The sequence below is a fragment of the Temnothorax americanus genome, unplaced genomic scaffold (assembly GCF_048541705.1).
Source record: "Temnothorax americanus isolate GAGA-0224 unplaced genomic scaffold, ASM4854170v1 Scaffold5, whole genome shotgun sequence".
Classification (NCBI taxonomy): domain Eukaryota; kingdom Metazoa; phylum Arthropoda; class Insecta; order Hymenoptera; family Formicidae; genus Temnothorax; species Temnothorax americanus.
The window spans coordinates 4,239,899-4,262,913 of NW_027509657.1; the positions used below are offsets into that span (position 1 = coordinate 4,239,899).

General features: G+C 39.4%; 1 protein-coding gene and 1 long non-coding RNA gene across 5 annotated transcripts in view; one reads left to right on the forward strand and one right to left on the reverse strand.

The window, feature by feature from the left end:
- The window catches only part of Jvl (javelin-like), a 57,718-nt gene that overhangs the window by 21,166 nt on the left and 13,537 nt on the right, over positions 1-23,015 (reverse strand). For 2 of the 4 annotated variants that reach the window (XM_077418739.1, XM_077418738.1), the window contains exon 2: positions 2,041-2,195. The exons of the other annotated variants lie outside the window; for them this stretch is intronic. The gene's annotated coding sequence lies outside the window, so the exon portion shown is untranslated. The remainder of the gene's footprint in view (positions 1-2,040; positions 2,196-23,015) is intronic. 4 annotated transcript variants of the gene reach the window in all.
- LOC143904248 (uncharacterized) lies at positions 1,697-8,721 on the forward strand. The gene is made up of 3 exons (XR_013258883.1): positions 1,697-1,713; positions 2,074-2,100; positions 6,785-8,721. It is a non-coding gene; the product is annotated as an uncharacterized LOC143904248 (long non-coding RNA).

Sequence of the window (23,015 nt, forward strand, 5' to 3'; positions counted from 1 at the left end):
TCGTATAATGGACGATTATAGCATGTACGTTGCATTCGACTCGAGCATGTTTCATTCACGCTCGTACACGCGCGAAGCTTAATGTCATACAGACGTAGGTACGCACAGACGTGCGTTATGAAGATGAACAAAATTGCTCCCGTCCAACACGCAAGTAACACTCCCTCATTCATTAGTGCAAGCAGCAAAGAATTGTGTCTGGATATTAATGCTTAGTCTAATGCGATAAAATAATATTTTACAATTTATATATGTAGATAAATTATATATATATATATATATATATATATATATATATATACTAAAAAATATAAATAATTTAGACTTTAAATATAAAAAATAAACAGGCGTAATATAGAAAGAGAGCATGATGTAAATTATAATGCAACAATATCGAGCAGAGCAAGGGCTGTTTAACAAGAGCGATTTCCTTTTATCGTACAACTCACAGGGGCGGCAGATGCACGCCATGTGTTATAAATGCCCCAGTGAGCATCTCGTCGATAATAAATCTCAGGAAAGGCGTGTGTATATCCGTGTCTCGATTAAGGAAAAATACGCGTGTAAACTATCGCGCTTTACACAGCTGTATCCGATAGGTGCATGGTTACGCAGCGTCTCGGTATTTTCCAAAATTTTGTACAAACACTTGGGAATTGTATTCAATCGAGTATATATAAAAGGAAGATAAGAATTTCCACATAGATAATTTTTACGCTGGTTGGATGTACCGTACTGGCCGATAATAATTTTGCAAAATAGTTTCTACTTTGCTTTCTTTTTACGTGCAATCGTTGCGATGCGACGTCGTGTTTTGCACAGCGCATTTCGTAAACCACCGGGTAGAGCAATTCAATGCAACTCGAGTAATCCTCACGGCATGACCATGGGAAAGTAAGGATACAGCAAAAGTGAAAGCAATGTAGGCCAATATCGAAGTCAGGAGGCGTCGTATCGACCAAACATTTGTTTGACGACATGGCGCGAGATTGGCTGAGAATTTATTAAATCGAATATATACATACATAGTAATAAAGTATGTGCATGTATATAATATAATCAAGAAAGAATAACCAACAAATTTTCACGAAATTATTGCACTTAATAATTGATTTTTATTTGAGGATGTATATGTATGTGGGTACATATACATATGTAACATGCGTATATATCATCCAACATCTTTTATTATGAATATATGAAGATTTATTAAAATATTTAACATTGAAAATCAAGTTATCAAAAAATATTATATTTTGCGAAACTTTTATTAAGGATTTTAAATTCGTTCGAGAATCTCTATAATCGAGGGAAACTAAACTGATCTCATACATCTCGAAATCTTGTGTAATATTCAATATACAAATATGTATCTTCATTAATTGTTTGAATAAATATGTCTATCAGTTTCGATTCGCGTTATCAGCTTTCGCAATTGAAAAAAAGTAAACGATACGTTCGTTACGAAGATTCGTTAAACTCTTGTTGAGTCTTAACAACCATCGCTTATCACAGCATTGAATAAGCAACAAAGCGAGGCATGAGGGAGAATGAAAGAGGGAGAGAGAAAGAGGGAACGAGGTTGCAGGATGCAGCTGATTGGCGATTCGCAACGTGAAGCATCACCGTGAACATGCGTGTCGCGACTCAATACGCATAAAAAAGTGTACGCGATTGCATAGCAGCGAACACGCGTGACAGACTAGACTAGAGGTTCGCAAACATCTTAATCTTATGTCTTTTATGAGAGACTCTTAATATTGTGTCTCTTAATATTCCATTAAGAATAATGATCGGCTTTAAATTTTACTTAAATTTTAATGTTAATTTACATGCCAATATCTTTATATAAGCACTATATCATGCAAATTTGTTAAATAAAATGTTACTGATAAAATGACAAAGTACATAGCTTGTCTGAGCAATAGTAATAGAAGCAATTAAAGTATTTGAGTGTAAGATAATAATGTACACAGAAGACAGACTAAGCAATTTTGGCAATTTTGAAGCAAAATATTTATGCAACAATTATATACGTACGTTTTATTTAAAATAACAAAAATTTAGTTCCAGATGTATCGTCGCGCCTTTGTGAGCCTGGTAAGGAGCCAATTAAGTTGTTGGTTATCCTGGAACGTGATGCTTGCTTCGTCGAATGGAACATTTCGCGGGTTCTCTTTTTGCTGAATTATTTCCTTTGAGGAAGAAGAAACTACGAATAAATCGCTGAAAAATTTGTGCACTAATTCCTAAGTGATCTGATATTCATAGCAAAGTACGTATTACAGAGTTTATAGACTTCAAGCCAGTAGTAACATGCTGAGTTTTTAGCTCTAAATTTAGCAAAAAAGAAAAAAATTGTTAAGGATTATAATAAAAGATTTTTTTAATACGTATCTTTTTACAGATTTCTCATATATTTTTTCTTTTTTTTCTAAAATCAATGAATAAAAAAATGAATTAAATGTACATAAGTATACTATGCATTTAATTTAAAAAATCCGGTTTTAATATCTTATAATATCTCAATCAAAATTCCTCGATAGTTCACTTGTCGCGAAAACCGTAATAAAAAAAAAAGAAACAATAATAGTGGGCGACAACCGGCTCTGTAATTCAATAAATGTCACGAAAATGACGAGGTGCCAGCTCGCGCTGTCGTGCTCTTCGACCCATTTTTACTCGGCTGCACCTCTCATCGCCGTAACTCTCTCGCATGGCGAACGATAGCATAAAAGGATAATAAAACTGCCATGACGGGGCGAACCGTTCCGTTCGATCGGAGCACCAACCTGCCCTAGCCGGTATCACTCTTGCGGCGCAAATATACGCGGTGATAAATGATCTATTATTCGTGAATGATTCGCGCGGAGCCTAGAGCAAGGCGATATTCGACGTTCGATTGTAGCAGGCAGGTAAAATTTGTCTGCTTGAAGCTTCATGCTTCGCTTATCCTTGAAAAGTTACAGAAAATAAATGAAATTTAACGTGAATCGACTCTTGATTTCCGCGCGTTTTGCGTTTTATTCTTATATTATTTTTATACTATTAGCAAGAGAGAGAGTATAAAGATCGGGATACACTGAAATCGACACCTTTTAGTATCGCGAAATAAATAATTATCTAGCTCGGACTCCGCGCGAGATAATACGAATTGCAACTTGCAAGGACAGCCGGTAGGGAAGCCGGCAACAAAGCATGCTCCGTGCATGGGCTGATCTTGTAACACGAGGCGAGGGGCAACAAGCGGCAATTAGCACGATCCTACATGGCAAAGTGTAGAAATTCTCGCGTGTTTGCGCGACGAGACGCGCACTTTATCGGGCTCTGTGTGCGCGCTTGCTCGTAAAACGCTGTTCGTGACTCCGCAATATGCTCGAGTACGTTGACCGCGGTTGCATACGGCGGTAATCAGGTAACAAAAACCGTGAGTCTTTTTGTCGCGCCCGATAAACAATCCGTGGATTTAAACGCCCCGCGCCTCGTGATTGCACGCGATCCCGAAATCTGCATGCCGCGCAAAAAGGTAAAGGTCGAAAAAAGGTCTCGGCGAACGGCGCAGCAGTCTGCGGGGACGGGCAAGAATAATGACGGCATATCTAATTGGTATCGCTTCCCGTGTTTGCGCGATTACGTAAGTTGATCGACCGCGACCGCGAATTCCCCGCCCCGATTTCGATTCTATCGACAGCGCGCGGTTTCAATCGGCTGAAACGAGCAGGTGCACCGGGCCGGATATGCCGCTCAGCATCATTAATCGATCGGATGCTTCGATCAACATCTGATAATGGCATGGCCTCTTTCGCGATCAAAATGACGCTGCATTGACGACCGAATTCGGGTCGAATTAATTCAACCTCTCTTTCTTTCGTTTAACTTGTATAAATTTATAACTAATTTAGATATAACATTTTTCACCTACACATATATTATATAATTTATATAAATTCTGATAAAATGTATAAGTTTACTTTAACATATTTAATAATAAGATAATAACACGATCGAGATATAGCGGATCAGTCTTGTCGTGACAATCAACGTTAGTAAGAAAGAAATTGTCATCATTTTCATATGGTCGTTTTTCGAAGAGACTCAATTAAGGGACTACTTCTTGTGGCAAAGGGTACAACCATTAATTACGAGATTCGTCAGGTATATAGTTGAAAGTCACTTTGACCCTTGGTGCAACTTGGTGCATTGTGCGGCAACGAATCGCTCGCGTGCAATTAAAGTGGTACAATTCTAAGCGGAGGTGCCTTTGAAACTTCATTCAAAGGAAAGAGCTCAGTCGGTTAATCTCGCGTTCTAATCCACACGTTTCGAATCGATTAAACAACGCATAAATTTCGGGATTGAATAAGAAGTTATTACGGCGAACTCTGTTGCGCGTGAAAGAATAATTCATTAAGAAATGCTTCACCGGCGCACTTTTCATTTCTTTAATTAATGCAATTTCGACGGTATATAACTCTTTTCCCGCAAAATGGAGCAAACTGAGGATCTCGAAACTGCACTCGATAACGCATCCGAGCAATAATCGGGACGGCATATCACGCACCAGCCCGCGATGCAAATCATATTTCTTACGCATGCAATTAGTAACTTCCCCGCGGGAGGCAAAACAATCATTATAACTGCACGCATTGCGCAGATCGGGTCGCGTATCTGCGGAAATTAGCGTTGCGCCGTAATGCCACTGATTGTGAGTAACTGTAACTAGATGCGAAATGGGCCAACGTAATTATCAAGAAGCGCGGAAGAGGAGGACGCGATGAGATAGTTGACTATACATATGCCCGATAGAGCTCACGTTTTTCTTTACCCTACCGGCAAATTATAGTTCAACACGCGATTTTGTACATCTAATAGAAGCTTCAAGTAAATAATGTTTCCCGAATAGAATCAATGCTTCACACTTTTTTTATCGTATATACCAATGGTAATCGTATAATCTGATGTAATCTTTAACGCTGTCGTACATTGGACATTTGATGAAATTGTATATCTTTCATCATGTAAGACTAAACTACCGGGGCTCGCGAAATACCGAGATATTTTAACGGCGAATTAAATTGAGATCCCTGAAATGTATAACTCGTGATACATATACTTTCTTTTTTATGCCCGCGAATGGCGGTGAGCCGACGTAATAAGGAAACGTGGCTCCTCTTACGTGGAGCTAACTCTCGGTAAACAGGTGTTCCCGAAAGATGACAGATGGCGGATGATGAGAACGGCTGTACGAAGCGAGTGAAATATCGCTCGCTGCTTCATCTCGATCGAGAGGCGTATTCAAAAGGATATAACGTCTCGATTTGCAATATGTAATCACTCTCTAGAATACTAATGTCTGGTTTTTTTTCCCGCATATAAATCTTTCAATCAATCATCATACCATTATTCATATAAATTGCGAATGATCTCTTTAGTTGATCTATCTCGGTCGAGATCGTCAATCTGTTGCCGTTTCTTATCGTAAGAAATATGCGTTAAATACTAGAAAGAGCGTTATTACATTCTCTGACGTAGACTATATTATTTCTAATTTTTAACTTTCTGTATAATTTTTCTTTATGTATTTTTACCGGAAGACAGACCGTGATATATTAAAACGTGCACACTGCGGTATGCAGCATCGCGCTAAACGGGAGCATTTTCTCCGTTGATTTGTAGAGCGTGGCCGCTGCATGCCGCTTTATTTTATACACGGTCAGAACCAACGAACCCTACTCTCGGTCAGCAGTTATTTAACCATAATAGGACGCTATCAACATTTTAAATCGGCGTACGTCGGCCACGGCGTGTATCGTGAACGCGATGCGTGAGGAAGAAAAATACCGTTCAGAAACATTTTCACTTAACACATAGAGGAGAATCTTGTTTATGAGTAAAAAAATAAAAATTTTCAAAATTCCTTTGTGAAAAAGACCATACCGTATATAAAGAATAGAAACTTTCAAAAAATTTATCTCGAGATCCAATGCGTTAACTCGATGAGTCTTGACTTAATTAATTTCATAATCTTCAACGATAAACATACTTATCAGATAAGCATACTGATAGTAAGCATGTATTTCTAAGTTATAACTTTACAAATCGCTGATAACTCGTCGCTTGCTCTAATCTGTTTATGCAATCGATATGCATTATATGTAATCTTATCTTCACACTCTTTTATCTTCACTGCGAGACACACATTTTCCATTGTTCTTATTTTATTTCTTTATAACTCAATTCGTGCGTTATACTCAATCATGGTCTTCTAACTCTTCGTTTTAAGAGCAGACTACTTTTTTTTCTGCTCTTCAAGAACCACGCACGATTGTAAAATCATCTAGTGCAGGAGTCTGTTCTGACTCGCTGATATTGCGAGCGGTTGCTTGCGCGCTACCTCCGCCTGCAACACGCAGCATCAGGTTATCTCGGAACATGTGCGGAACAAAAAAAAAGAAGCACAGGTGGATACGAGCGGAAATTGAACGTTGCCATTGGCGCAGCAGGCTGAAACGCGGGGTGGCAAGCAAGATCAAGGATGATTTAGGGCCGATTCCACCGACGCCGATTACTGTACGTTCTTTCTCCCCTCGGTATCGCCATCCTGTGATCCCCATGGAGAGAGAATATTCGGTCGGCGGAGATAAACGACGTCGGAGGAGTCGGTTCTCAATCGTTCGTAATCTGTTTACATGCATGCACCTGCACTTTTATTAACGTTTACTCTAAAGGTGTAAATTTCTATGTCTCATTTACATATAGAAATTATCGTAATTATCTTTTCCAGGATCGATAACTACGCGGCTCACTCTATCGCATCGAAGGTAAGCAACGATTAAATCGTGCGTACAGTAAATATGCATTAACCCTGGAAAATGGAAGAGCAATTGGTTGCGCGTAAGTGCGCACACGGCGCGAGTTAGTGCGCATCGACGATATACGGGATGTACAGGAAAGAATAAAGCGGAAGCCTTTGCGGGAGGAAAACGGTTGTTGATTACGCATTATAAACAAATTGCCGATAAGCCAAGCGAGAAGGAAAAAACGTGATGGTCAATTACTTCGGTGTCGACCGGCGACACCGAAATGCACTTTGAGGAGACAAGCGCACAGCGTTCCTTGTATATATTTTACTTTGTTATAAAAATAACAAATTGCTATTATCGTTGTAATTAGAGAGAAAATAAAATATCGTTAAAATAATGTATAAAACGCAATACGTAAGAGAGATTTTTTTTATGAAGCTTTTACCTACGATAAATAAATCGTATAACGAAGAAACTGGTAATATGTACATTATTAATTATTAATTAATTATGTAATTGTTTCTGCGATACGTATATAAATGTAAGTAAATGATAAAAGCGAAAAGTGTAGAAATAGATGGAACATCTGCGAGTACGAACGATCGATACATTTCGCCTTTCTCGTTGTAATTACAGTTATTACACGCATATCCCGCGTTATGTGATAGACGCGAGTCCAATTACAACTAATTCGCACTCTGCCGACGAAGGCAGTGGGATTTCTTTTTTCCTTCCTCGCTCTGTCGTAATCGCTTTTAAACGCATCGGACGGTAGGTAGTATATAACGACGTAATGTAAAAAACAGGGAAATCATCGGAGCATGTTCAGCTGAAATCCATTGTCGAAACGTTTGCAGAAATCGCTTACACAATGCTTCGGTAATAACCGATGATAATGAGGTTAATGTCAATCATATTTGCCACATCATAACCAATATATGACGACTGATAAATTACTCTTAATTTACGTGTTATAAAAAATTTCGTTTTGAAAGAAATTTAATTTTGGTATTGATAGAAAGCAAATATTTTCTCCTTTTACTAGTCTCCTTTACTAGTTTTACTAGTTTAATGATTTCTCGTTTGTATGAAACCACAAAATACATTTTGCGTACGCGAGTGAACAAGTTTGATGAAATAAGCTTCATGGTAAAGTTTCTTGTTTAGAACAAAAGCACGTAATAAGCAAGATTGGCAAGCGAACACGGTCATGTGAAATTCGTACCTTTTATTTAGTTAAAAGGCACATTGTCGCACGCAAACTCCTAATTTGTTTCCGCGATGATCCACAAAACCTCAACGTGAAAATACTTACAAAAGTTCGCGTGTCACATCACCATTGTGGTCTCCAATCGATCGATTAAATTATTCGGACCGTTCTTTTTTCATCCTTTTCTTGCTAATCATTGCTCAAATTTCTTGGTTAATAAATTATTATCGCAATATAATAGATTCAGATTTTATATCGCAATTACAGGATTTGTAAAAAAAAACGCCAAGAATATTAATAATAGAATATACTCCGAAGTTTACGCGAACAGACTGGGAATGTAAGTATTTATATTTAACAAAGAGAAAAAAAACAATGGAATTCTCAACAATGTTAGATTAATGGCTTGGAACGATTTTGAAGATTTTATCTTAACGGGTCTCTCGTTATTAAGAGGCTCAAGTATGTATTTCAGACGTGATGTAAGTTTCTTAGGTTATATTCGCGCGACGCCGTCGCCGGAATGTCAGCCCGCATGAATTATTTCGACACTCAATTCTGCAGGCACTTGAGTTTCGTCGTGAGTACGTATGAAGTACCCGCTTTCAAAACTTGCAAACGATTGACAGACAAATTGCTTTTATATATGTATATGTGTATTACATGTAAATCTGACTACCAAAATATCAATACATGCCATATGTACACAGCTAAAAATATTGTAATCTTGAAAATTACCACTACAAAGATACAGAATATCAAACTAACGAACACGAATGTTTCATCTCAGTAAGAAAAATCTTGCTTCTTCAAAAGTATTATAAATAGATGCATAATAAAGATTTTTGCATAGCAAAAAGGCTTATATCTATTGTTATTTTAAAATTAGCTGGATCTCAAAATAGATTGGGTTGATTTTACATATAGCCGCGTATTATAATAGCTATATATTAATTTACTCAAAAATAAAGATGAGTCTGAGTGAATGTCGGGCTTTCATGCAGAAAGAAAAGATCGCGGCGAAGTGCATACGATCAAGTATCTCGTGAAACAACGGCAGCGGGTTGGTTCACCGGGTTTGTCGGACTCTGTACGGTAACGCACCCGCGTACATGCGTGAGCTTGCAATGTACGCGAGCATCCTGCACACATATTGACACAAATTGTATCTGGAGTATATCGCGCGACATGAGCCCGCCCGTTTCTCCAACTGGCTTCCTAATCCAGTTAAACGACGGCGGAGTGGCGCAGCACTGTGGCTGCGGCTGCGAGTCAATCACTTCTCCTTTGAGGCGTTACACACGAGGGCGTTCAACCTCGCCCGGCGCGGCGGAGGAACCTCTCGATTGCCATAACACGCGAGATTCGCATGTGGCCGCGCGTGGCCCACGCGATCGCTTAATTCACTAAAAACGTAAAATGCGCGCAATAATGATGTCACGGAAATGTATTAAATGAGAGAATCGATAATAAGCTTCCAATCTTCTGTCGATTTTATCTCTTGTAAAATCTCAACACCATTACAATTCAATTACTCTGAAAATAAGAAAGTTGTAGAATTAACATTCTATATATACGTTCTATGTGATAGGAGCTTATTCGCCAGCTAATGTGCAAATTAGGTAAATGAAGATATTCTCGTCTAGACATAATACTCATTCTTTCCATTGTGTATATATGCGTGTATATAGCACATTCGTCTTTTTCCATTCTATTCTTTATGACGCGACGCAAGCGGGCCAAAGATTTGCACAGAGACAGAGAATTTTTGTTGAGCAAGGAACTGCAAGATATCCGCAACTGAGATACTTTTCTCTTAATAATAGCGAAAACGCGGTAAATCCGTATATGATGGTTGGGTGTCACGATACGGCGCGTTATTCTTTCACGGTAACGGGAATCGAATTGCCGACTGCAAGTTGCGTGTCATTCCCATTCTTCTAATTCGGTCTCATCCGCAGGAAAGCGTTTGTGTACCGTTTCCCGCAATATTGTTTCAAAAAGACACCATTTAGACTAATGTGGGACAGATTACGTTCGCGACCGCGAATACGTCATAATCTGGGAAAACGGATGCTAAAGTTATGTCAATGGGACATAAACGAGCCAATTAGTGAGCAATTGTGGGCGCATTATCGTTGCGTTATCGCTACACATCGCGATCACGAAGAGAGCATCAGGCAAAATTCGGATAGTTGTTTTGTCACAAAAGTGGCACACACATTGTCTATCACTGTCACTAAGTGGTTAATGTGCAATTTGTAATAAGTGTACGCCAATTTTCTCCCATACCTTCTGAGAAAATTAATATCTCGTCACATGCCTTTTATATCGAAACATTGAACAAATTGTACTTTCTAAAATAAGATAAACGTATCTAAATCAACAATTTCTGATGTCTTGACGACTAGTTAAACGTCGTACTTTGGATGTTTAAAGAAAGTATTAGAAACTATGGCCTAGTCAGTTACGGCACTTTGCCATTAGAGTAACATAGGCACACGTACGATTTTTTTCCAGATTGTATAAACATACGCGAGACAGAGAGATAAGTCGACAATTTCCAATCAAAATTCTAAAGGCTGTGCCAACATCTCCTTGGGATGCAACTGTTCATCCTCCAACTTCCTCCCCGATAAAGTTGTTCGATGCAACCGGAAGTTCTGCTCAACTCCGACTGTGTTGCAGGGATCTCGACACGGTGCCGGTACGCGCGCAAACACAGTCACGTACACGCATGTCCGCTTCAACCCGTTCCTCCGCACGCTCGTTGCACGCGTACCGGCTCGCGTGCACGAGTGTGCTGCATCCGTAAACTAGGCTCCTGGAATTGAAACTAGCCGCGCACATATGGCGCACATGGCGCACAGGGGAAGGATACAATGTCGTAGAATTTGATTATTCCAAACCGTAATTCGAACGGTTCGTTCAGAATAATACCTACGTCATGCTACCAATCATAAAATATTCACGCTATAATGGAGAAAAAATAATTATTATCTCCATGATATATGGCAACTATACTTTAGAATTGCTTTTAATTACACCGACTGGAAGAAAGAAGAATAATTCGCGATTTATTATCAATGATAATATGAAAATTTTACCATTGTTCTCACAAACTTTTACACAAAAAAGAATAATTGGAAAATATTCTAGTATTATATCCAGCATTCGAAATCTTCTCTATTTAAGATAGATGGAAACATGAAGCTACGAGAAACACTCATGATATAAGATAAAGAATGTATGTACATAACAAGATTATGCTTATCACCGATGAGCCTTTAGTATTACGAGTAGATTGTACAAAGGTGAACTCCAATAATAGTATTGGCGTTACTGTAATATCAGAAGTAAAGCATATTCGTATCTCCGCAATGCAAACGTTCACTAAATGTTACTTCAATGTAGGGGGGTGGGTCGTGAAACGACGGAGGGAGTTAGCCAAGCGTGCTGACGAGCATCCGCTTCCGCAGGATGCGCGATTGTCATTTTACCTTTTCAGGATTCGGCCGCTGAATCGGACACGACAGCCGGCGCGATTTTGCACGGGGATTAATTCGTCGCGGTATCGACCGAAGGAAATTAATCCGAGTTCACTCGTGCCGGATGGCGGTGCGAGTTGAAAGAGGAAAATCGGAGCAACGAGAGGGACGCCCAACTGTATGTCGTTAGTCTAGTTGGATCGTTTTTGTTGAAGGTTCCTGAGTCACCAAGCTGACAATCGAAAAAGTCATATATGAAATGAAAGCTAACACGTGCGTACTTTTACGTACGTAAAAATCGAAGCACTATTGATCACCATATGTAATTTTCTTAACTCCATATAGAACCCATTGAAATTTAATTTTTTACTAGCATCAAAACTTGTATGTTCATGCATATACGCGTGTACGTGTGTACGGGCGAAATTAATACGCAAGAATTTTTGAAATGGATCAACAGCAGTTATGCAACTTAAACCTTTGTCTTTTTCAGAAGACGTGGCGAGTTACGTGCGAAAAGAATCTTTATCTCGGTATCGCGTTGCCTCAGTAATACATGATGCGTACATATTATCGAAGTAATTCTACACTCGAGCTATCTAATCACGTTGGTAACTGGAGCTTCACGTGAGAAAAGAAGCCACGTAGCTATTTACGCAAATCCACATGCGCTAACCATCGTGCGCGGAAATCTTACGTCACGTGCAGAAATTCTCTCAGCACGCATCGAGCGTTCTCGGAACGTTGAACATTTGCAATTTTGTAAATAGTCTCTAATTTTGTAATAGCCTACATATTGCCAATTTTCAAGATGGCAACCAACTTGCCACTTTTTATAGTATATAAAAAAAATTATAAAATAATACATATATAATATAATATCTGATATCCTTCACGCTTAGCGTTTTTACATTTACATATTTTGCGTTTTCTACTTCCCTTCGTTTTTTAATTTTTTTGTAAGTATTATTATAATTCTGTATATGTGTTTATGTGCCAAATTTTATATTGCATATACCTATATTTTATTTAACGTCAATTAATACAAGTCAGTATCTTTTACGATATTTTATATTTATTTATGTACACGTAAACGATGCACCTTTATGTTCTTCATGTTCTCTTTCCTCATTAGCGCATCATGTCACTGCACACTGCAATTTGAAGTTTGCACGCTCGTACATCGCGGATGTCTTGCATTGCCTGGACGTGAATTCTCTCTAGTAGCAGGTACTCTCCGTCCCTCTCTTTTCCGTTCCTCTCGCCGGCGGTCGAGCATTTATTCGCTTATGTGGGCTGATTACCTTCGCGCTTGCACGCGAGAGCGGAATCCATCGGGACGACCATCTAATTTTATTATGAGACGATCATCGGTATGTATTCTCCGTACACGGAATGCAAACGTGCGCGGGACTTCTTTCGGCCGTCTTTCGCGCGCCTTCTTTTCATCGCGGGTTCGCGAGAGAAAAGTTCTCGCTCTGTAACTCCGCTCGCCTTGCGGAGGTCGCCTAGTTGCAAAACTCGTTTCACGGGCTATACGACGATCGCGCAGTTATCTGGCCGGCGAGGGAAAGAAGAAGAACGAACGAAGAAAACGAGAAGGGAAGAGAAAAAAGAAGGGCAGAGAAATTAACTTACTATTCTGGGAAACTATTGGCGAACACTGCGCCACAGAGTAGACGACATATGTAAAAAATAAAAATAACGAACAATTATATCGCTTTTATATAATTATATAAAAGCAAAATAATGATACAACGTGTAATGTTAAAACAATAGGTATTAATTGCATAATTATATCAACAATCAAAGTACCTACATAATTATAAACATTTTTCAAAAATTATGTATTATAGATATATATTATATTATAAATATTAAAACTATAAATATCAAATATATTATCGATTAATATTACTCGAGCATTGCAAGAAACAGGTGCAGTTTTTGTATAAGCCGATCTCGTACGAGCATATACGGATATTTGAGATACCATCGTCGGATATAAGTAAAAATAATCGACCGGAATAAAAATACGTCAAGCGGTGCATCGATCTTTCTCTCTGGAAAAACGTCGTCATCATCGTTGCACCGAGAACGGCAAGTCGTTGCAGCCGGTCCTGCAGGTGCAAGAATCTTGATTATTACAGCTTCTATTCCGCAGGACTCGACTTAATGAAAATACTTCCCGCATGAGTACAATCATATATTTGTGACAATACGCACCGCACTCCCTACAACGCAACGATGATCGCGACTTTCTTTTACGTCTTTTGTTTCTTTTTCTATCAAAACCCTTCACCTCCATGCAAGTATCTACATATGTTTCGACTGCGCGAACAAAGAAAACGCGCGGCAACGAGACGAAAAACTTCAGATTAATTTACTGCACGATAGAAAATAAAAACAAAATGTAGCTTATTGCAGCCGTCTTCCATAAATTGCAACAATCAAGCTTAGTTCGATATTCGTTAACTAAAAACCTACATAAATTTCTATGTATATAATTATAGAGAAAATTAAAAAAATTATTAATAAAATAATTAGGAAATAGCAAATGCGGAAACTAAATAAGATACTTAAGTATATTAGTCAAAAACAGCAATGATGAATCGAGCACATTGGTCAAAACATTGCACACAGTGATGATAAATTTGCGCGTTGCCATTTCCGCACTGTTAAATTAATTAACGCAATGAAAACTGCCTTTCAGTTCGATTAGTAAAACACTTTTTCCGGATAAGGATCAAACGGATCGTACGCGTGCGGAAAGATAGGCGCACGAAGGTTCGTGACATGCTCTAACACTTTCACGTGTACAAATCGAGCCCGGCCAGCGTGGGTCGTCATGTATAATTGACGCGTTCGACCTCCCACGAACGGCAAAGCAGGCATTGCACGCGTCTCAACGTGGGAGTCTCTCGCCGATTTATAATTCGAATAAATCATCCCGGAGTGGGCGTCGAAGTTGCAAAAAAATCGCGACCTCTCGTCCGCAAGACGAGGCTCGGGGAGGCGGTAGAGGCTCATCGATCCTCCGCATAATTCTGACGAGATGCCGCGATCCTCGCATTTCCTGCATCGCCCTCACCGCTTTATTAATCGTCAATCTCTCTCTCTCTCTCTCTCTCTCTCTCTCTCTCTCTCTCTCTCTCTCTCTCTCTCTCTCTCTCTCTCTCTCTCTCTCTCTCTCTCTCTCTCTCTCTCTCTCTCTCAAATTGCCCGGGGATTTAATTAAGTGTGTAATATTATCATAAGCAGCGGGTATTTTTTTCCACAGAGAAATATTGACATAAGAATTTCAAATTGTGGAGAAATACTTAATTGTGCTAAATTAATTGTACATTGCTCCGTGATATATTATCGAGATGGCATCATTTATGATCATCAACTGAAGAGAATATATACCGGAAGCGACACCGAGACTCTAGTCATGTGAGACTATTATCGTCACTTGCGAAACAATAATAAACATGATGGAACAAAGAGCGAGACCCGATTATTAAGACGAGATAGCATCTAGCACGACGAAGCAATTTGTAGATGGAACCTAATTGTCCTGCACTATCTCACCATTGACATCAGGGATCTGATACTGACTGAGAACAGGAGCGTACACTCCTCCCCCCCCTTCAGTTTTCTTACCTTCGTTTATCCGGCAGTTTTTAGACAACCAGCGGAAGTTTCTTTCACTATTGTCATAAAAAGAGGCACATTCATTTGTTATTTGAATGTGATATATAATAAAATTGCTAAGGAGCTACTAAATTATTAACATTTAGCTTCGTGCGCGTATGTTTGGAATATATAATTGCGGGTTCTCTTACGCACAAAAGAAATTTTTAATAGTTTTAGATAATGCGTCGGATAAGATTATTTCCTACTCGTGATTATACTGCTTTATGCTCACGGTCATTGCACTTTGTATCTAATATACATTTGAATAGACGATACGAATCAACTTCCATTTTTTCTTTCCTTTCCTCTTTTTATTTAATTAATGCGGAAAATTGATGCTAATTATTTTCTATTTTAACAAAAAAAGGCCTATATCAGCAGTTTAATCAGCAAAATTATTTATACGAGGAGTATCAACAAAAGATAAATTATGCAATGCGTGTCGAAGAATTTTAATAATAAAATCAAAGTAAATTAATTTAATTGAGAATTTCCCGCTATCCGCGCGCTCGCCGCCAATTACAAGATGGAAATTTCACCCAATTGGGTCAAAATTAACACTTTCGCGTAGACGAATGACCGCCAATTAAAATCTTATATCGAGGAAGCGTGTAGCCGGCCACTTCCGCACCGGATGTAGAAATGAAAAATCCTGATCGGAACCGGGCCGGAGCAAATCCGACTTGTCGATTGTTCCAGGCCAACGAGGTAATAAAAACGCACCGTTATCCTTAGGCAAGTCGAGTTCGCGCCGGTTCTCAATTAAACGCAGCCTCGTAATTCCACCCGCCATTAAAAGGAGGACAGCTGAATACAATGGCGCGAACGAAGTCGTCGGCCGGCAAAGAAAGAAGAAACGCATTCGGTCGTGTTAGTTTCGAGTGTCTCGCGCGATTCGCGCATCTTCTCGATCCGCGATGTTCCTCGATCCCGCAAATCCGTCGCCGCAATATCCAGCGAATCGTTAAAAAGAGAAAAAAAATCTGGAAAAAGCCCATTTTTCGCTATAGATAACGTCGAAACGCTGCGAACGTTCTACGAATCGCACGAACGGCAGTAATTATCGAGCAGCCGCGTTTCCGAGCAAGCAAATCCCTTTAACGCGGAAAAGAAAGCAGCCGCGTGATCCTCCCGGCAAAAAGTAAGAGCGACCGGAGGCACAAAGAGTGTTTTTTCGCGTGCGCGCGCGCATTGCGCGTCCTAAGAGAGGAGAGAGAGAGAGAGAGAGAGAGAGAGAGAGAGAGAGAGAGAGAGAGAGAGAGAGAGAGAGAGAGAGAGAGAGAGAGAGAGAGAGAGAGATACTTGCGTAATTCGTTATGCTACATTCGTTTCGCCCGTCAGACATCGACTTCCTTGGACCATCAACCATCGAGCATAGCCGTATGCGTGCTCGGAGTCATAACACTGCAAAATTACGCTGCATGCAGGGCGTCGCGTAAAAAGTAGAAATCGGTAGCAGCGCAGATCGGCCCGCGTGTTCCCTAATGAGCATGAAAACGACTTTATTCTATGGTGGAAGTTAAAATAGAGATCGTTATCTCCGTGGAACTTCTGATGTGAGTCCTCGAGAAACTAATCGCGACAATCTTGGATCAGCTGATGCGGCTTGCCGACTAGTTTCGCGAGAAAAAAACTACTCGCAGTTCGTAGAAAATTAGCGTTATTATTTATGACTCACTCGTTTTTATTTATGTCCCATGTACGAGCGACAAGTGACGCAAACGTTAAAGAAAACGTATGCTGTTTAGTTCTTTTGTTGGTGCAATGCGACAGCTGTTTTACATATCGCTTCTACGTAATAAAAAAAAATGGCAATCGTGCTTTACTGTTCTTTTAGAAAAATGGACGGCGCACGTCTACATCATTTCGAATCGCACCTAACGATGAACACGTCAAAACCACGTCTTAAAACATCTAATGATTACCTATGGTATACGACAACGCTCACTCGATGATGCTGCTGGATTTTACTTTCTTGATTTTATAATCTATCGTTACTTCCATCAATAATCGCACGTATATGCTTGGGACGTTAGCGCGTGTGGACATGTAAAACCAGCTGTGGAGGTTTATTTGCGATGAACTATATTAAAAATTTTTTTATGCGTTTTTTATTTCAAGATAATGTGCGGAATAATGCGCGAAGAATATCAGATAACTTTATTAAACTCATGCAATACATATGTGCATATTGTTACAAAGCTTTTCAGAAATAAAAATTTAAAAAATATAAATGTTTTTTTTTACTCTTTTAATCGTTGTTTCTAAAACGTCTCTTGTTAGCTCTATTATCAAATTTTAAAGAGAAAATTTACAATACACCAAAATTATTGTATATAATATATTACGCTATTGTACGATGAATGTAAACTTGCTACACTTTTAAATTTTAATTCGTTTTGTTCATATATGATGAAAAATGTTGATCGCAATATTATGCGAACCGTTCGTTTTATGAAGCTCGCAATCAAACAGTCAATTCAATTATATAAGGAGCAGAACATTCATTGCCGAGGGACAAATGGGAATTGGCGACTCAAAATTCGATTCCCAAAGCCTGATGACTGCCCTCCTTTACAGACCGGTCCTCGCACACGCACTCACGCGTGCGTTCGTATTATCATTCTTTATTATCGTCCTACGGAGGTACACGCGAGTGTGTGAAACCTTATGTAAGCCAGTATGTCGCAGACCTGATAATTCTCCGACATTACATCGGTTGCACGAATAAAGAGATTAAAAAAAGTCGCGACTTATATACTAATGGCCGCACATTCTCTTATTGATGCATTTCAATTATATTCGAGAAATTCTCGTTACTCATATGTATACCGAAGAGTTTTAATCAAGTTAAAAAAAACTTCGCTAATGTGAATTCTTTCCCCGGCATCTCGTTAGCATATAGCAAATGCGTGGTTCTGTGCAACAATTTTTTTTCCCTAACACTTTCTATACTTAAAGTGAGTGACTAACGTGAGCTCCAAAGAAAGGAAGAAAATAGATAACAAGAAAGTTTAATTAGAGAGGACAATCCCAATTTAGATCGCTACTCTATAAAGTACCGTTGAAAGCCGTACTCACTCACTGCGATAACGCATTGTGCCCTCGACGTGGAACGTGCGGCTATTATTACATAAAGGCAAAGGCACGGTATCCATTATCGCCGGTCGAGTGAAGAATAATATCTTATTGCCCCGACAATTCAACAACATCCTCGCGCCGAGAGTTCATCGGCGCCCGTGGTGCTCCACGCGCGAATGGAAACTTCAAAAGATATACACGCCTGACTCAACCGCGCGCGCGACCGTTGCGAAACCGGCACACAAACGATTTCACCGCAGCGCGGCAACAGAATCCTCGAAAATTTCTCAGACGTACCTATGTTATATCGTTAACTGTCGGAGCTATCAAGAGCAAACATCGCACGCAGTCATATAGCACTAATATTCTTTCTCGAAGTAATTACGATCTCCGCGCTGTAAATACCTTCGTAAACCTTTTCGAAATATTTCTTGAGAAAAAGTCAAGTTTGATTATGAACGACGTGCCCTTGACATTTTTCGGCAAGTTTAAGACGTGTTAAATCTAATTTTATATTCAATATATATCGTAATAACTTCCGTATATGTCTTGTCTTTCCGTGTTCCCACTTATCTTCTCGTGTATCTCTCGCGAGATATAGCCTGATAACCGGCTTCGCATATTGTGCGCGAAAACGTGGCAATCTCATTTCAAATCACACATCTCCATTCCAAACACAAATCCAGATTAGCTCTGTTGGGGATATCCGCCTCGCGGAGAAAGCGGTCTCGGATGAATATACATCCATTATTTCGATTCGGTTAGGTAACTTTGTTTTTCTGAAAATTACTCCGAATTAAATGCGGAAGTTATTTTTTACCGGGAAAACGGAGAAATCCGCGGCGAGCGTGCATTTAAGGCCACGTGCACAAGACTGACGTGCACGAACGGGCGTCGGCAGAAACTTTTAGCCTGAATCGCGTGTGCATTATCGTCTTTTATACGCCGTTCTTATCGTCGCGCGTAATCTCCAGGCGCATCGTTTACCGACCGACCGGCTCGTAAGCATTAAGCGCGCGAGAAACGATGACCCGCGTTTTTCCTCGTTCCAAATCGCGCGACCGCGAACTTTGACCCTTTATTTCGTCGTTTGCATAATACATATGCACATGCCGACACTGGTCGAACTATGCGCGAGTTCAAGAGGCGATGTCCGGCTCGAGAAACGTTGCCGCCTCGTCGTCTAAAGGCCTCAAAGGGTAAAAAAGGGTAAAAAGACCACGAGAAAATATGAGCCAGAGCAACTTCGCGACTTGGGCTTTAGTAAGAATCTTAATAAGAATCTTGCTATGGAAAGTCATATACAAGAGAAATATATAATATATATATATATATATGCTAAAAATAATAAATTTTAATTTTTTTGAGAGGCAACAAATTAAAATTATTTTAGCTTTATTAGCATTAGTTATTATATGAAGAATATTATCATTAAAACTTATTGTGTTAAAAAATTTGGCATATCGTATATATTTAAAATAATATGATTTTGGCTCGATATAGGTACCATCTCGCTTTTCTCTACATGCAGCCCTGGACACCAACATTGCAAAAACATGCAAATCAATAAAACTATCGACATGTTCAAAAGGAAAAGCGTGCACATCGCAATTTCACCGGCGAGTGCGTAGAACGTTAATAAATTATCTGCATTATGCAAATTCACCGTTCCGCGCCTGGCGTACCTCGAGGAATGCTTCACGCCGCGAAATGCAGCACCGAAGATTGTTGCATTTCTGAAAATGACGAGGCAGACAGTAAAACTGAGTGAACGGTGCGAAATTTAAGATGCATTCGCATCACGCGACCGTATTTGCAGATTTGTGGAAGCCGAGCAACTGTCGAATTCTTCAGCGTTTTATGAAACAAAAAATAATCTCTCTCTCATAATGTGTTTGCCATTATTAAAAAAATAATAAAAATTGCAACAATTTTTCAACATTTTAACAATTACTCATTACAACTCATTTAAACCGTCCTATATTTTTACGGTAATTTCAAATCAAGATTGTATGTAAAAAATAACCAAGTTTTCTTGTGAAAGAATTATAGTAACATCACAAATTATGCAAGTGTATACGTTACTGTACGACGGCACACACATATTTATATTCTCTTCTCATGCTCACGAATAACGATAAGGTACACCGGAAATCCATTGAAAAGAAAGCACGTATAGTCTTGTTTTTCACCTTTACACAATAGAATAATAAAAAGGCCCAGTCGATATCGACAAGAAATATCAAATTATCTAAACGCTTTAAAAGAATCTCAAGATACTAACAATAAGGAGAGCAGTAAAAATCTTGAGAAATTATTATTGACGTTCAAAACGGGCAATTTGAGCTGGCTTATACAAAAATCTAGTTTTTTCTGGTGATTAGCATGGAGGATCACACGCCGACTAATTACGCATGCAAGATCACACGGGGGATGCGCAACGGTTGCAGCAATCGGCCACCCACGTTCCCCGCCGCGATTGACCGATCAACGAGCCGTGTCGCACGAGATCCGCCGTTAACTGCATCCTAACGGTATCGCATCGCAAAATCGCCGATCGGTATCAATCACAGTCCGATACTTCTGCGCGAATCGCGGCGAACACGACTACGGAAAGTACGGAATACGTGTCCGCACGAAAGCAGGCGTCCCTTTAAGCGCGCGCGTAGATTTAATTGGAAACGACGACGCATACAACGGGGTATGTAACGGTGCGCGAGTTACATTCTCTAATGAGATTAATCAGAATTTATTATGAAAGACCGAGTAAGACAGAAATGCCGTGAGAGCGAGTTCACGGTTGTTAATGATGGATGCTGGTTGCTGACGGTTTAACGCGTGACATATCACGCGGCTAATAATTTTGCAATTCGCGATTAAAAAACAATGAGTCGTACATTATCCGCGAAGTTTTAGTATCTTTGCAATAATACCGTAGAGGTTCCTCTTGATTAGGATAAAATAAATTTAATTTAATTACATGAGAACTTATTAATTATTATCGTATACCCGGCATAATTTAATTTGATGTAATATTCACCAGCGACCTGTAGACCTTTATAATTTTCTACATCTTGAAATTCTACTAAAATGTAATACGTAATAATACAATAATATCGGGGGGTAATACATGTTAAGTTAGAGACAATTCCACAAGATTAACGATGCTTACACAGCTTTACATCAGGCTGTTGCAAATAAGTGAAAGTTATTAATAGCGCGTTACAGATAAATTAAGCTTTCAACAAAGTTCTCGCACGGTGCGCTTGCGAGATGGAAATACGGCGGACGAGTCGATCGACATGGTCGATCGATTTACCGCGCCATGAAATCGAATGCCATGGAACGCGAGTGGAAAAAAAAGTGAGAGGATTCGGAAGACACGTCGCCGGTACGATTCTTTGGTTCGTTGCTCGCGCAACCTTGCGCCTTGTACCAGGAAGACCTAGACCGGTAATTTATTTTTGAACACGTGAGACGAGAATGATTCGCGACCTTGTATTCGCATACACGTATGTATGTCGCCTCTGGGTACCTTCTAAATCGAATTCCAATCGACGACCCAATGCGTGAGCGGTGAGATCAGAGGAACGCATTTAGCATCTAGATCCAACGTTTTTTATATTTATCAAAGGCAAAGTGTTTACCACAAGTTTTATTTGGCGAAATTCATAATTATCGTTGTTACTTTACGACCACATAGACATAGAGTATTACGTCTGTTGTCATAAATATTTTTATGTTTCTCCGAAAGCTATTGTGAGTTAGGACTTGTATTTGATCCGAGCAATTTATTCTGAATGCTTGTAGCAAATTTTGAGATACATATATATATATATAGCGATCCGTGTTTTTAGCAAGCTCTAAATGTAAGAAACGTGTCTGACTCATTTCCTACCAACATTAAACATGAACCTTGTATCAAGGCAAATATATTTCAGTGAATATCTCCTGTCATATGAAAATCTATTAAGCTTGTTTCGGCTTCGATATTTATCTTGATAATTTATATAAATTATCTCATTATCAAACGCAGATTTAAAGATCACACTTATTTGCTTATTAAAATCGAGTGTCGGATTTACGTACAGCAAAGCTTCAAATACATTGCTTACATTAAAAAAAATAGATATATATAGCAAAGAATAAAAATGAAGGAAGTAATAGCGGGATATTCGCAACATAGAACGATCACTATAGTTACGAGTCACCTATGAAATTCCATCATGCTGGCTAGGAAGCATGTAAGGTGTATCGACACGTTATATAGGCTTCAGGAATGCGTGAATCGCGTGCGGATCTAGTATTAACCGCTATACTCCACGCGAGAACGGAAAAATCCATCCGGGCCGAGATCGGTCAATCGCTGATCGCCGTTGACATGCACGCATTCGAGATAGATCGTCAATAGATCGCTGTAGCAATCGAGCCTTGATCTTGTCCGACGACAGAACCAGTTCCGTTGAATGGCAGACCGGCGTATGGCGGTGCGAAACGAGCTTCCGCGTTCAATGCAGATTAGATGCTGCAAGAACGGGCATTTGCTCGTTCAATCACCCCGAAATGGACACTCAAAAGACAGCGAAGTGCGAACAACGCGCCGGAGAAAAAGAAGAAGTAAAATAGGTAGATGCAACAGAGTGAACAAAAAAGAAAGAGAAAGACATCGAGAAAAATCAAGTATACAAAATTATAAAAAGTGCGGCTAATCTCGTAAATTTCATTCAACGCAAATTACAAACTTTGCGAGAGTAT